This window comes from Pteropus alecto, unplaced genomic scaffold (assembly GCF_000325575.1).
Source record: "Pteropus alecto unplaced genomic scaffold, ASM32557v1 scaffold22, whole genome shotgun sequence".
NCBI lineage: Eukaryota > Metazoa > Chordata > Mammalia > Chiroptera > Pteropodidae > Pteropus > Pteropus alecto.
In genome coordinates, this window is record NW_006434839.1 from 6,428,121 (window position 1) to 6,438,530 (window position 10,410).

Below are 10,410 nucleotides of genomic sequence, written 5' to 3' on the forward strand. Positions count from 1 at the left end.
CCTCCCTCCCTCCCTTCGTATATACTAGTTTTATTAAGATATAATTCACACACCATATATTTCACCCATTTAATGTTTATAATTCAGTGGGTTTTAGTACAGTCAACAGAGTTGTGCAGTCTTCGCCATAATTCACTTTAGAACATTTTCATCTCCCCATAAAGAAACCCTGTACCCAACAGCAGTGACTCTCTGTTTACCCTACAACTCCCCTCCACCTCCAGGCCTAGGCCACCTCTTATCTACTTCCCGTTTTTATGCATTTGCCAGTTCTGGAATTGTACAACAGGTGGTCCTTTGTGACTGGTTTCTTTCACTTAGCATAACATCTTCAAGGTTCATCCACGTTTTAACATGTACCTGTGTGTCATTCCTTTTTATTGCAGAATAGCGTTCCATTGTATGGATATACCATATTTTATTTATTCATTCATCAGCTGATAGATGACCTTTGATTTCTGATGTGTTAAAAATCCTCCTCTGGGCTCTTCAGTAGCTTACAGTCCAATATTTTTATTTTTCATTCATAATCATTAATGAAGTAGTTTTTTTGTTTTTGTTTTTGTTTTTTTTTAATCTGAGGGAACAAAGGCAATCCAAATATAAACTGAAAGTCACATTAAAGATAACTAAAAGGCCATGGGTTGCTATGAATAATAATCAAATTAACTGCAAACCAGTAACCAAAAGAAAGTCATGTGCATCTCAGGAACTAGGTGAGATGTTATGTAGGGAGGTACTGGTGTGTAGATACATTTAGTCACTACTCTGCGGCATCACCGCAGAGTAGTGACTAAATGGAGGCAGTGAATTTCTCAGAGACTTCCTTACGATTTCTCAATACTTCATTAGAAAAAGGCAATGTCACTGCTAGCGCTAGCTGCTCATATGCCAGCTCTCTTGTCTTATACTTTGAACCTCTCGAAAGCCTAGAATAGCATGTGATCAATCTGGAGTTAACAAATATTTATTAAATGATTACATATTCCAGCTTCAAGTTTCCCTGTGAAAATGCCAGAACCTGCCCAGGCACCGGATCTCACAGCAAACTTTTTATGGGACAAGCTCTTTCAGTCAATGCTGAGTATGAACATACTGGATTCTTGGCATTGTGCTTAAAATGACTGAATTACTTAGTATTGAATAAACAGTTGAATCCAATTGCTAATCAATTCACAGATATTTGTTGAGTATCTACTATGTGGCAGGCATTGCCATAGGCACTGGGGACCCAAAAGACAAAGCTGATGACTAATGCAGCTTCCATTCTAGTTAGGAGAGACAGACATGAAACAGACATATATCGCGTAGTGACAGAAGCTATGACGTAAAATAAAGGAGACTGGGGCATGGAAAATGATGAGTGGTTGCTCTTCTGCACAGGATAGTCAGAGGAAGCCCCTGGAGAAGGTGACATTTGAACACAGATCAGAATAAGGTCAAGAGTGATGCAGATTTCTGGAGCTACAGCATTGCATGATGGGGAAACAGCAAGAGTGAAGATGCTGAGGAAGAACATGTCTTATGCACTTGAAAAACACCAATGAGGCCAGTGTGGGTGAAGCAGGACGGAGTAACAGGACATGACACCTGAGAAATCATGGTGAGGGTTCGGGTGCGGGGGTGGGGGATAGGTTCTGGCTTTATAGACCATGGTAAAGAATATGAATTTACTAATTGAGTGCCGTGATCTAACTTGTGTTTCACTCTGCCTGCTATGTGGACAACAGAGTATAATGGGCAAGAAAAGCAGTAAGAGCTTTAGCAAGTAGGCTATTGCGACAATGCAGATGACAGATTATGGTGGGAGAAGTGACCTTTGAACAGTACAAGTTTGAGCTGCATGGGTCCACTTATACATAGATTTTTTTTCAATAAATATGCATAGTACTGTAACTATTATGATTTTCTTAACAACATTCTTTCTCTTGCTTAGTTTATTGAGGGAATTCAGTAGGTAATACATATAACATACAAAGTATGTATCAACTGACTGTTTATCAGTAAGGCTTCCAGTCAACAGCAGACTGTGAGTAGTTTTGGCTTTTTGACTGCAAGAGGGGTCAGCACTCCTAAACCCTGCATTGTTTAGGGTCAATGTAGTCTGAAGGTAAAACACACAAGATTTGTCAAAAACCCATGGTGTATGGGGTGTAAAAAAAAGAGGTGCCAAGCATGACCTGAAGAGTTTTGGTCTGAGCAAATGGAAGGATGGAGGTGGCATTTACTGAGTTGATCAAGACAGTAAGAGAAACAGGTCTGGGAGAAATTAAGAGTTTTACTTTGGACAAATCTAGTTGAAGATGCCAATTAGACATCTCTCCTCTCAATTCTAGACTCATATATCCAACTGCCCACTTGATCTCTAAGTGGACTATGGTGGGAGAAGTGACCTTTGAACAATACAATTCTAAGTGGAGAGATCAAGTGGGCAGTTGGATATATGAGTCTAGAATTGAGAGGAGAGATGGGCAGTGTAGATAAAAATTTAGAAATTAGTGTATAGTTGGTATTAAAAGTCATGAGACTAGAAAGTGCATCTGAGACACTCTAATTTAGAGACAGACAAAGAGGAGTAGCAAAGGAAAAGCAACAGCAGTGAGAAAGGAAAGGGTGAGAACCAGCCAAGAACGTAGCAATTATAGTGTTTTGAATATATGTGACTGTAATTCCCTTTCCTCTAAGAAATTCCCTAAAATATGGTATATTCTAAAGAATTTATAATAATGATTAAGAACAGGAGTATTGGAAAGTGCCTAGTTCATACTGTCATTACCTGTGTGACCTTGAACAAGTTATTTAACCTCTATGAGCTTGTCACTTTATAATACCAACTATATGTTGAGGAAGTGAATGGCACAGCCCATAAAAAGTGCTCAATATACTACCTGACAGAAAATGCTCAATAAATGTTACTTATTATTGTTATTCATGAATCTTTCCTTTTATGTCTGAAGCACTTTCCATTTATACATTAATCGTTTGGGATTTATTTACAACCTTGAAGCATAAAGGTAATTACTTCTGTGTTTATGTCTTATGTTGTCAACCAAAGTGTAAGCTATCTGAATTCAGAAACTGGTTCAACTTTCTTGTATTCGTCATAATTCTAACACAATACTCTGAGCACAGCAGAAGCTAAATATATGTTAGTGAACTAATTTTATTATTTTACATTTTTGACAAGGCAAAAAGAATATGGGTCTTTGGGGGTTTTCTTCTCTGTTTGCCTGGATGCTTATAAAGGAAAATTTAATATGAAACAAACTATATGTTCCTTGCAGATAAATAAACCATAAGTCCTTACAAGCCAGGATGATGAGGTCATCACTGTTGAATCTTATTTGGCCTTTGTTGGGTAGGGGAAGAAGTAGCAAACGCCTGAATAAAGGTCAGCAAAATGTAAAATGACACATAGACCTTTATGCGGTCTTAAGCCTGAACAAAAATGCTTTCCAGACCTACTGTTTCAAGCTTCTCAGGTACTGAAAATGCTCTGAAAGCTTTTGTTACATTTCTGGAATGGGTGTTGTTCTAGAAAAATCTCTGACACCTGCTTTTTGGTGAACTAAAATCAAGGCTTTGGCACCTTCTGTAATGTCATGGACACTTTTTGGGTAGCCTACCTAGTCCCCTTCTCAAAGAAGAATCCATAACCCCCAGAAGGATAGATTCTTTGAAGCTATTTTTTCTGCTGCATGGCCCTGTCTTTGCACTAAATGGTCTGCATAGTGTCAAGAGCTCTCTGGCCGAAGTGGGAGATTTGGGTCCTGTAATGGGAGCTCTACTGAGGGAAGACTCAGATTCCTCTTGCTGAGGTCCCCAGAGCGGCTCTGGTGTCCTTCCAAAGCTCGGATTCTTGAGACACTATATTGTCCTTCCAAAAAAAAAAAAATTTTTTTTGATATTGGTTTCCTTTACTTAAAAGAAAAAAAACTTTCATTGATATATTTGATATATTGGCAAGAGGGTGAGATTTGAAGTAAAAAGACTTTAGCGATTCTAAAATAAAACAAAGAATATAGAACATATGCCGATTTCCTTCCTCCATCTCTTCCTTTCACCTCTTGGTTTAATGACTGGAGATAAGGGCATTCGGAGGTGCCGAGAAGGAAAGGGGGCCAGGCAGTTTCAAGAAGGTAAGTACATTCTTAGGGAACAAGAAAGGAATATGGGGTGGTTTTTGTCCAAGTTATCTCAGTTCTCCCTCTCTTACCACTCTATCCCTACATTACTCAGTAGACAAAATATAAAAGTCTTAAATTATGATACAAGGTAATAAACCAGACACATAAAAAATCTATTGAGAAAATTTCTCAGTATTACGGAAGTGTCAAAGAAAATAGTTACTGAAAATGCTAAGACTTGATCAAGTGCTTTTATTATTATATTTAAAAAAGAGCATCAAACTGATAACTGAAAAAAAATTAATGTACAAGTATGAGCTGGTTTTACTCACACTTCTGATACCCAATATATGGATTTTTCTTCCCACACCTACAATTGATTCTCCAACTCTCTGGACATAATTGGATGCCCAACAATTCAATTAAATTCTGACATTAACTAGTGGGAATTAGTGTTAGATCCTACAAATTAAGGACTCAGTTCCACAAAACTCTCCCTACTTCAGATACCAATCACAAGCCCCATGCCTCTCATTTTTGACTGATCAGCTATAAATCAGGTTCCCACCACCTCCTCCTCAGATTCAATAATTTGCTAGAACAGCTCACAGAACTCAAAGAAAACAGTTAACTTACCATTACCAATTTATTGTAAAAGATATTATAAAGGAACAAGTGAACAGCCTGGTGATGAAGTATAGAGGGCCAAGTCCAGAAAGGTCCCTAGCAAAGGAGCTTTTGTCCTGGTGAAGCTGGGGTGTTCACCAACCTGGAGGCTCTCTGAATCCTATTGCTTAAGGTGTTTTTTATGGGAGTTTCATTATGTAGGCATGATTGATAAATCACTGGGTGATTAACTTGATCTCCAGCCTCTCTCCTCTCCCAGGAGGCTGAGGAAGGAGTGCAGGGGCTGAAAATGCCAACACTCTAATCAAGCTTTGGTCTCTCTGGTGACCAGCCCCCAATCTGAAGCTGTTCGAGGGTACCCAGTCACCAGTCATCTCATTAGCAAACAAAAGACACTAGATCACTCCATAGATTCCAAAGATTTTAGGGGCTGTGTGCCAGGGTCCAGGAACACAGACCAAATAAACATTTCTTGTACCGACAAGTAATAATACCTTAATCCTAAAAATTATGTTCTTAGCTGAGTACACATAGAAGACATAGTTTTAAGGTATCATTCCACTAGCGGTGGCGCTTCTGGCCTCATCAACGAAGGTTCTTTTTCCAGATCCCCTTTTGCAATGAAGCAGTAATAAGGAAGATATAATGACACGTGATTTAATTTAGTGAACTTAATTGGACTTATGAGAACTGTACTTGTGATACTGGTCTCAAACAGTGCTCCAATCAACTACAATATACTATTCTGAGGCCATGTAGCTGCTGCTAGCTGCCTGAAGTAGCACAGCTGTTCAGAATAAAAACCAGCAGCCAAGCAGTTAACTGATTTGGCAAAGAAAAACACATTTTTTAAAATGCCTTCTTTTTTTAAAAGTTAGCCCGAGTGCAGCTGTGATTCTTGAACAGCTTGTTCTGAACCACGTGGCCTTCCAGCCTCCCCAACTTCCCACTATGTTCCATGCTCAACTGGCTTTCAACAGCTTTCCCGAAGCAACTCTTCAGCATACTAAACTTGGGATTCTTTAACACCAAGTAACACTTTTCTCTCTTTAATGGGATAATTTAGCCTTCTGACTTTCACAGCAGATGCATTTAAGACTTAGTGATGTCATTTAATTACAGACTCTGAAGAAATCTGAAAGCATCATTATAACTAGCCTGTGCTGTCAGCTCTCTGATTGAGCCCACCAGCAATGCCATGCACAAGGAAGACAGACTTCAGGCAAGAAGGGAAGAGGGAACAGGTCAAGGGCTGTGCTCCATCACCTACATACTGATGTCCGAGATTCTCCATATATCATCAAGTTAAATGGAGATAAAACTCAGAAAGGCAAAGATTGAGGGTCCAAATTAGAAGGCAAATGATAAGGTCAATATACCTACTGAAAAGTTATTAAGGTGCATTTTCTCAATTAGAGTGAGGAAATTTAGATATTAAAGGTACATTTTTCTGTCCTCTTAATGGTCTCTTGAAGTCTTAACCATTAGAGTTCAGTAACTACTATGCACCATTATAAGCACTTGCACTTGACCTTTTGCCTAGTAAGAAAAAGATGATGAAGATAAAGGGAAAAAAATATGAGCTTTCTTTGCTTAGTGTTAATCAAATGAGAAAGTGATTTAAGAAAAAAATTAAATGGCATAATTAAAATTTTTATTGATTTGAATTAGCATAATTATCATTAAAAATGAAAGGATAGTTAAAATGGATGTTTTAAACTAATGATTACTATTCTTTAAGAACATAAGTGACAAGAAAAAAAATCCTGAGATGTTCCAAATTAAATTACAGCAGGCCCGAGGGTAAAAGAGGCAACGGAAGTTAATCAGTTAGCAGCCATGGGCTGAAACCAACAAAAACTGCCCACATTCCTTAATGTATATTGAAACTCTGAATCAACTTCCAGGCAGTTCTTTCAACAATTATCCAGAAAGAACAGCCAACTATTAGATGCCACTGCATCCTGCTTACGCGTGAACTTTCCAAACTAGTGCCCATGGCTAATGCAGAAGCAACAAGGACTTCTCCCTTCCAGACTATCCACCCCGCACCGCTGACCCTTATCTATAGCCAATGTAAATTCTTTCAAAGAGACTTACCTCTTTCTTCCCCAAACTCATTGTAAAAAAAAGTCCCGTCCACCCCAGGACGGTGGACACGTCTTTTCTCTGCTGTTGCTGGTTTGGGCTGCAGGCCCCCGGACTTGGTCCCTTCTCAACTGAGCCATGAGTAAACCCTTCTTTTCAGAACTACTTTTGGTCTCGAAGGTATTTTATTGTTTCTTTGTTTAACATAAGGATAGGGGTGTGAAGAATGCATATTCATAAATTACCCAAAGAAAGCAAATCAGAACAAAGCAAAAATAAATATGCATTTCATCTACTGCATAAAACTTTCTCTTGATGGTCACTGACATCAACTGAGAGTCTGAACAATTAAATTGCATAGAAGAACAATTATATTGCATAGAAGAACAATTAAATTGCATTTCAGCAAAGTTTGAAAGCATCATAACTCCAAATCCATATTATCGCCTGTTATTGAGAACATGTATCACCGGTATATCATAAGCAAAGGAAGAAGGAACTAAGCTATCTCTGTTAGTTTGTCAAAATATGAACTTTCTTCCCTTTAAATAATTTAGAACTTTTAAAACTATCTATATGCAATCATCCCATGTACCAACTCTCCACACAGTTCACTGAATGTACACTTTATTATTACACTACTTAAATGCAAGAGTTCAAGAGCACAAATGGATGAGTATTTGGCATGGTGAATGAGATGAGCATTCTGGCCTTCTGCCACAATGAATCATATAAAATTTATTGCGCATAAAAGCAGTTATGTCCTAGGGGAGCTGAAAGTAGAATGATGGCCAGGGCCATGGCTTAATATCAATGTCACACACAGCAAGTGCTTCATATGTAAGCATCAAAATCCACATGGATATGTGACTATGAGCCACCTTCCCAACAATCAGCCATAGACAATCCTTGGTCTCTGGATATCCTCAGTGAGAGAGGGTCTTGGCAGCCTATGGAGCAATGAGACTTAAATATGCTATGAAAATATGGATGCTCTAAATTCTCTACTAATGGGTCTAAAAACGGGAGATTACGGTTCATATGCCTGATAGAGGATATGAGTTAGAGAAGGTTCTTTAAAATTCATTCATTAAGTACTATGAACTGTATAAATTGCTACAGGCATTTTATTACTAATCTTCATAACATTCCCATGAGATAAACATGCCCATTGACAGTTGGGTGTTTCCACAGTCACCTACATTCTAATGGCTGAACAAGTGACCAGAGCAGAATCCACCAGGGGGTGACCTTGCAGCCAGGGGGCAGGTCTATGGAGACTTCTGTCTTTCTGTACACTCCACACAACACCCTCAGACTTTGAATCAGGCCCTTCTCCCTGCATGCACAATACAATTGTAGTATGCACCTGGGTCTTGGGAACGTTTAATCTAAGGACAATAATTCCTAGCATTCATTTAACTGGACTTTGTCTACAAAAGAATGTGTTCCAAGGGACTCATTAAAATGTGATTTGCCCCTGGCTCCACTTCTACTATGGATCATGCTGTGAAGAAGGCTCCCATGTTGGGATCATTTTTCTGCCCTGATTTGAAACTTATCCTTTGACAGCTTTCAGCCTGCCTGATCTGAGTCTCATCTGTTCCAATAGATTACTGCAAAAGAGACTCCTTGCCTAGTGAGATCTACATGCAGGGAGCATCAGATAATTTCTAATTGAATTTTGCATCATTTTGATTAATGTCAATGCCCTCAAGGTCCCAAGAACGGGTGCGTTTGTGTGATTTGAAATAATTTAACAATTTTATATAACCAAGGAGGGAGTTTTGCTTATTTGTAAGCCTAGAGGCCCAGGTATCTAACTAGTTTGGATCTTAGAATGATTGCATGCCCCCAGAGGTTACATTTATTTTAGTAAACCTAGATATGTATAAATATAACATTTCCCAATGTAGCATTCTGACAAATAGCAAATAATTTCTGAACTAATGACTTCCTCTGAGCTAGGGAAACTAACGTGTTCTCAGCAAAAGCTTAAAAGATACTATGAATGTAGAATGCTACAACCCTTGGCAGCCTTTTGATACTGACCCAGCTTGGTTGTATTCATCCCCAAAGATAAATTAAGTAGAAAGTCATACAGGCTAGGCTGGGATTACAAAGGAACAATAAAAAAGTGTGTGTGTGTGTGTGTGTGTGTGTGTGTGTGTGTGTGTGTGTGGATTAGAAGCCACAAGGGGATGATTAAAATTAAAAGAGGTTGATTCTGACACAACAAAAGCTCTTCTGTGTGTTTAAGTGGGCTGTCTGGAAGGAGGTTTATTCGTGTTTCATAACTGGTGAAACTAATGGTAAATTAGACAACTTGCCTAAAAGTATAAAAGCTATGAGTAAGCCAAGAACACAATAGGGAGCTGAGGTTCTAAGCCCCTGCCTCTCACTGACGACAATGCGTTGATGCTATCCCACATGGGAGACCCAAATGGGTGAGGAAGGCCCCATGCAAGACAAATTCTCTAGAGATACATCAAGCTCTCCCAAAAGCTTCAGGATAGGGGAAGCTGGTCTTCGACTGTCTGGAAAAAGCCCCCGTAATGACAGACTCAACAGATGTTAGAATTGGAAAGGGGCTCTGCACTCACTGATATTTCAGTTCTTGTACTTTGCAGAAAAGGAAACAAACCCAGAAAGACTAAGTGAGACTGATGAAGGAAACTAGTAAGTGGCAGGGCCAGGCCCCGAACTCAGGTCTACCAACTTCTAGCCCATTGTTCCTAGCATCACCACAGCATGGACAAATCAGCTTTAGATTTCAGGACATGCAGAAAGCCAGCTTATTTTTATAGTTAGTCCAGGAACCTCAAAACAGCTGGTCTAATCTAGAGTTTAATAACCCTTCGCGAGCCCCGGGGCTACCAGTAAACCAACCAGATAACCTAAAACTGCCTTCAAAGTTTTCAGCTTCCAGCAGCTTTCTCCATAGACTATTCTGAAGTCTGCATTTAGAGGTGGTTTTGCTGTTGTTGTTTTTGCTTCTTGATATTTTATATTTCCCTTATACTGAAAGACATACTATCTAAGAGATGTCATTTTCTTTTAGAACCAAAGTGTTGGAGGGAACGCAAGTTGCAATGTGCCTCTCTCGTTAGTGTTGCTGACCCACTGGCCAGTGTCTCACGCTTCCAGAGTAATAAAAGATCATATACCCAGTTTTGTGATGACATACGTGGAGTCACTAGGAAGCAAGGCATATTATAATCACAGCAATCTTTAGAGGATCAAGTAATCACTTAGCATTTCAGGGGGCAAAACTGAACGACTCTTAGTTTTAAAAATATCAACATGCTCTCAGGGGTTGTGACAGCCATTGAGATGCTCCACTTAGATCTCCCTTTAAGAGACTGTGCTGGGTCTACGGCCATGCTACCCTGAACAAGCCCGATCCTGTCTGATCTCGGAAGCTAAGCAGGGTCGGGCCTGGTTAGTACTTAGATGGGAGACCACCTAGGAAGACCAGGTGCTGTAGATGTAAAAAATAAAAAAGTAAAAATAAGGGATGGTAAGCTGACAAAGTCCTTGCAATCTGTGAGGTCAACCAAGGGTTGTC

At 39.3% G+C, this 10,410-nt stretch overlaps 1 protein-coding gene and 1 non-coding gene across 2 annotated transcripts in view; one reads left to right on the top strand and one right to left on the bottom strand.

The window, feature by feature from the left end:
• EXOC4 (exocyst complex component 4) overlaps positions 1-10,410 on the bottom strand; it is a 643,761-nt gene that overhangs the window by 217,229 nt on the left and 416,122 nt on the right.
• LOC112478765 lies at positions 10,214-10,332 on the top strand. Its single transcript, XR_003045958.1, has one exon. It is a non-coding gene; the product is annotated as a 5S ribosomal RNA (ribosomal RNA).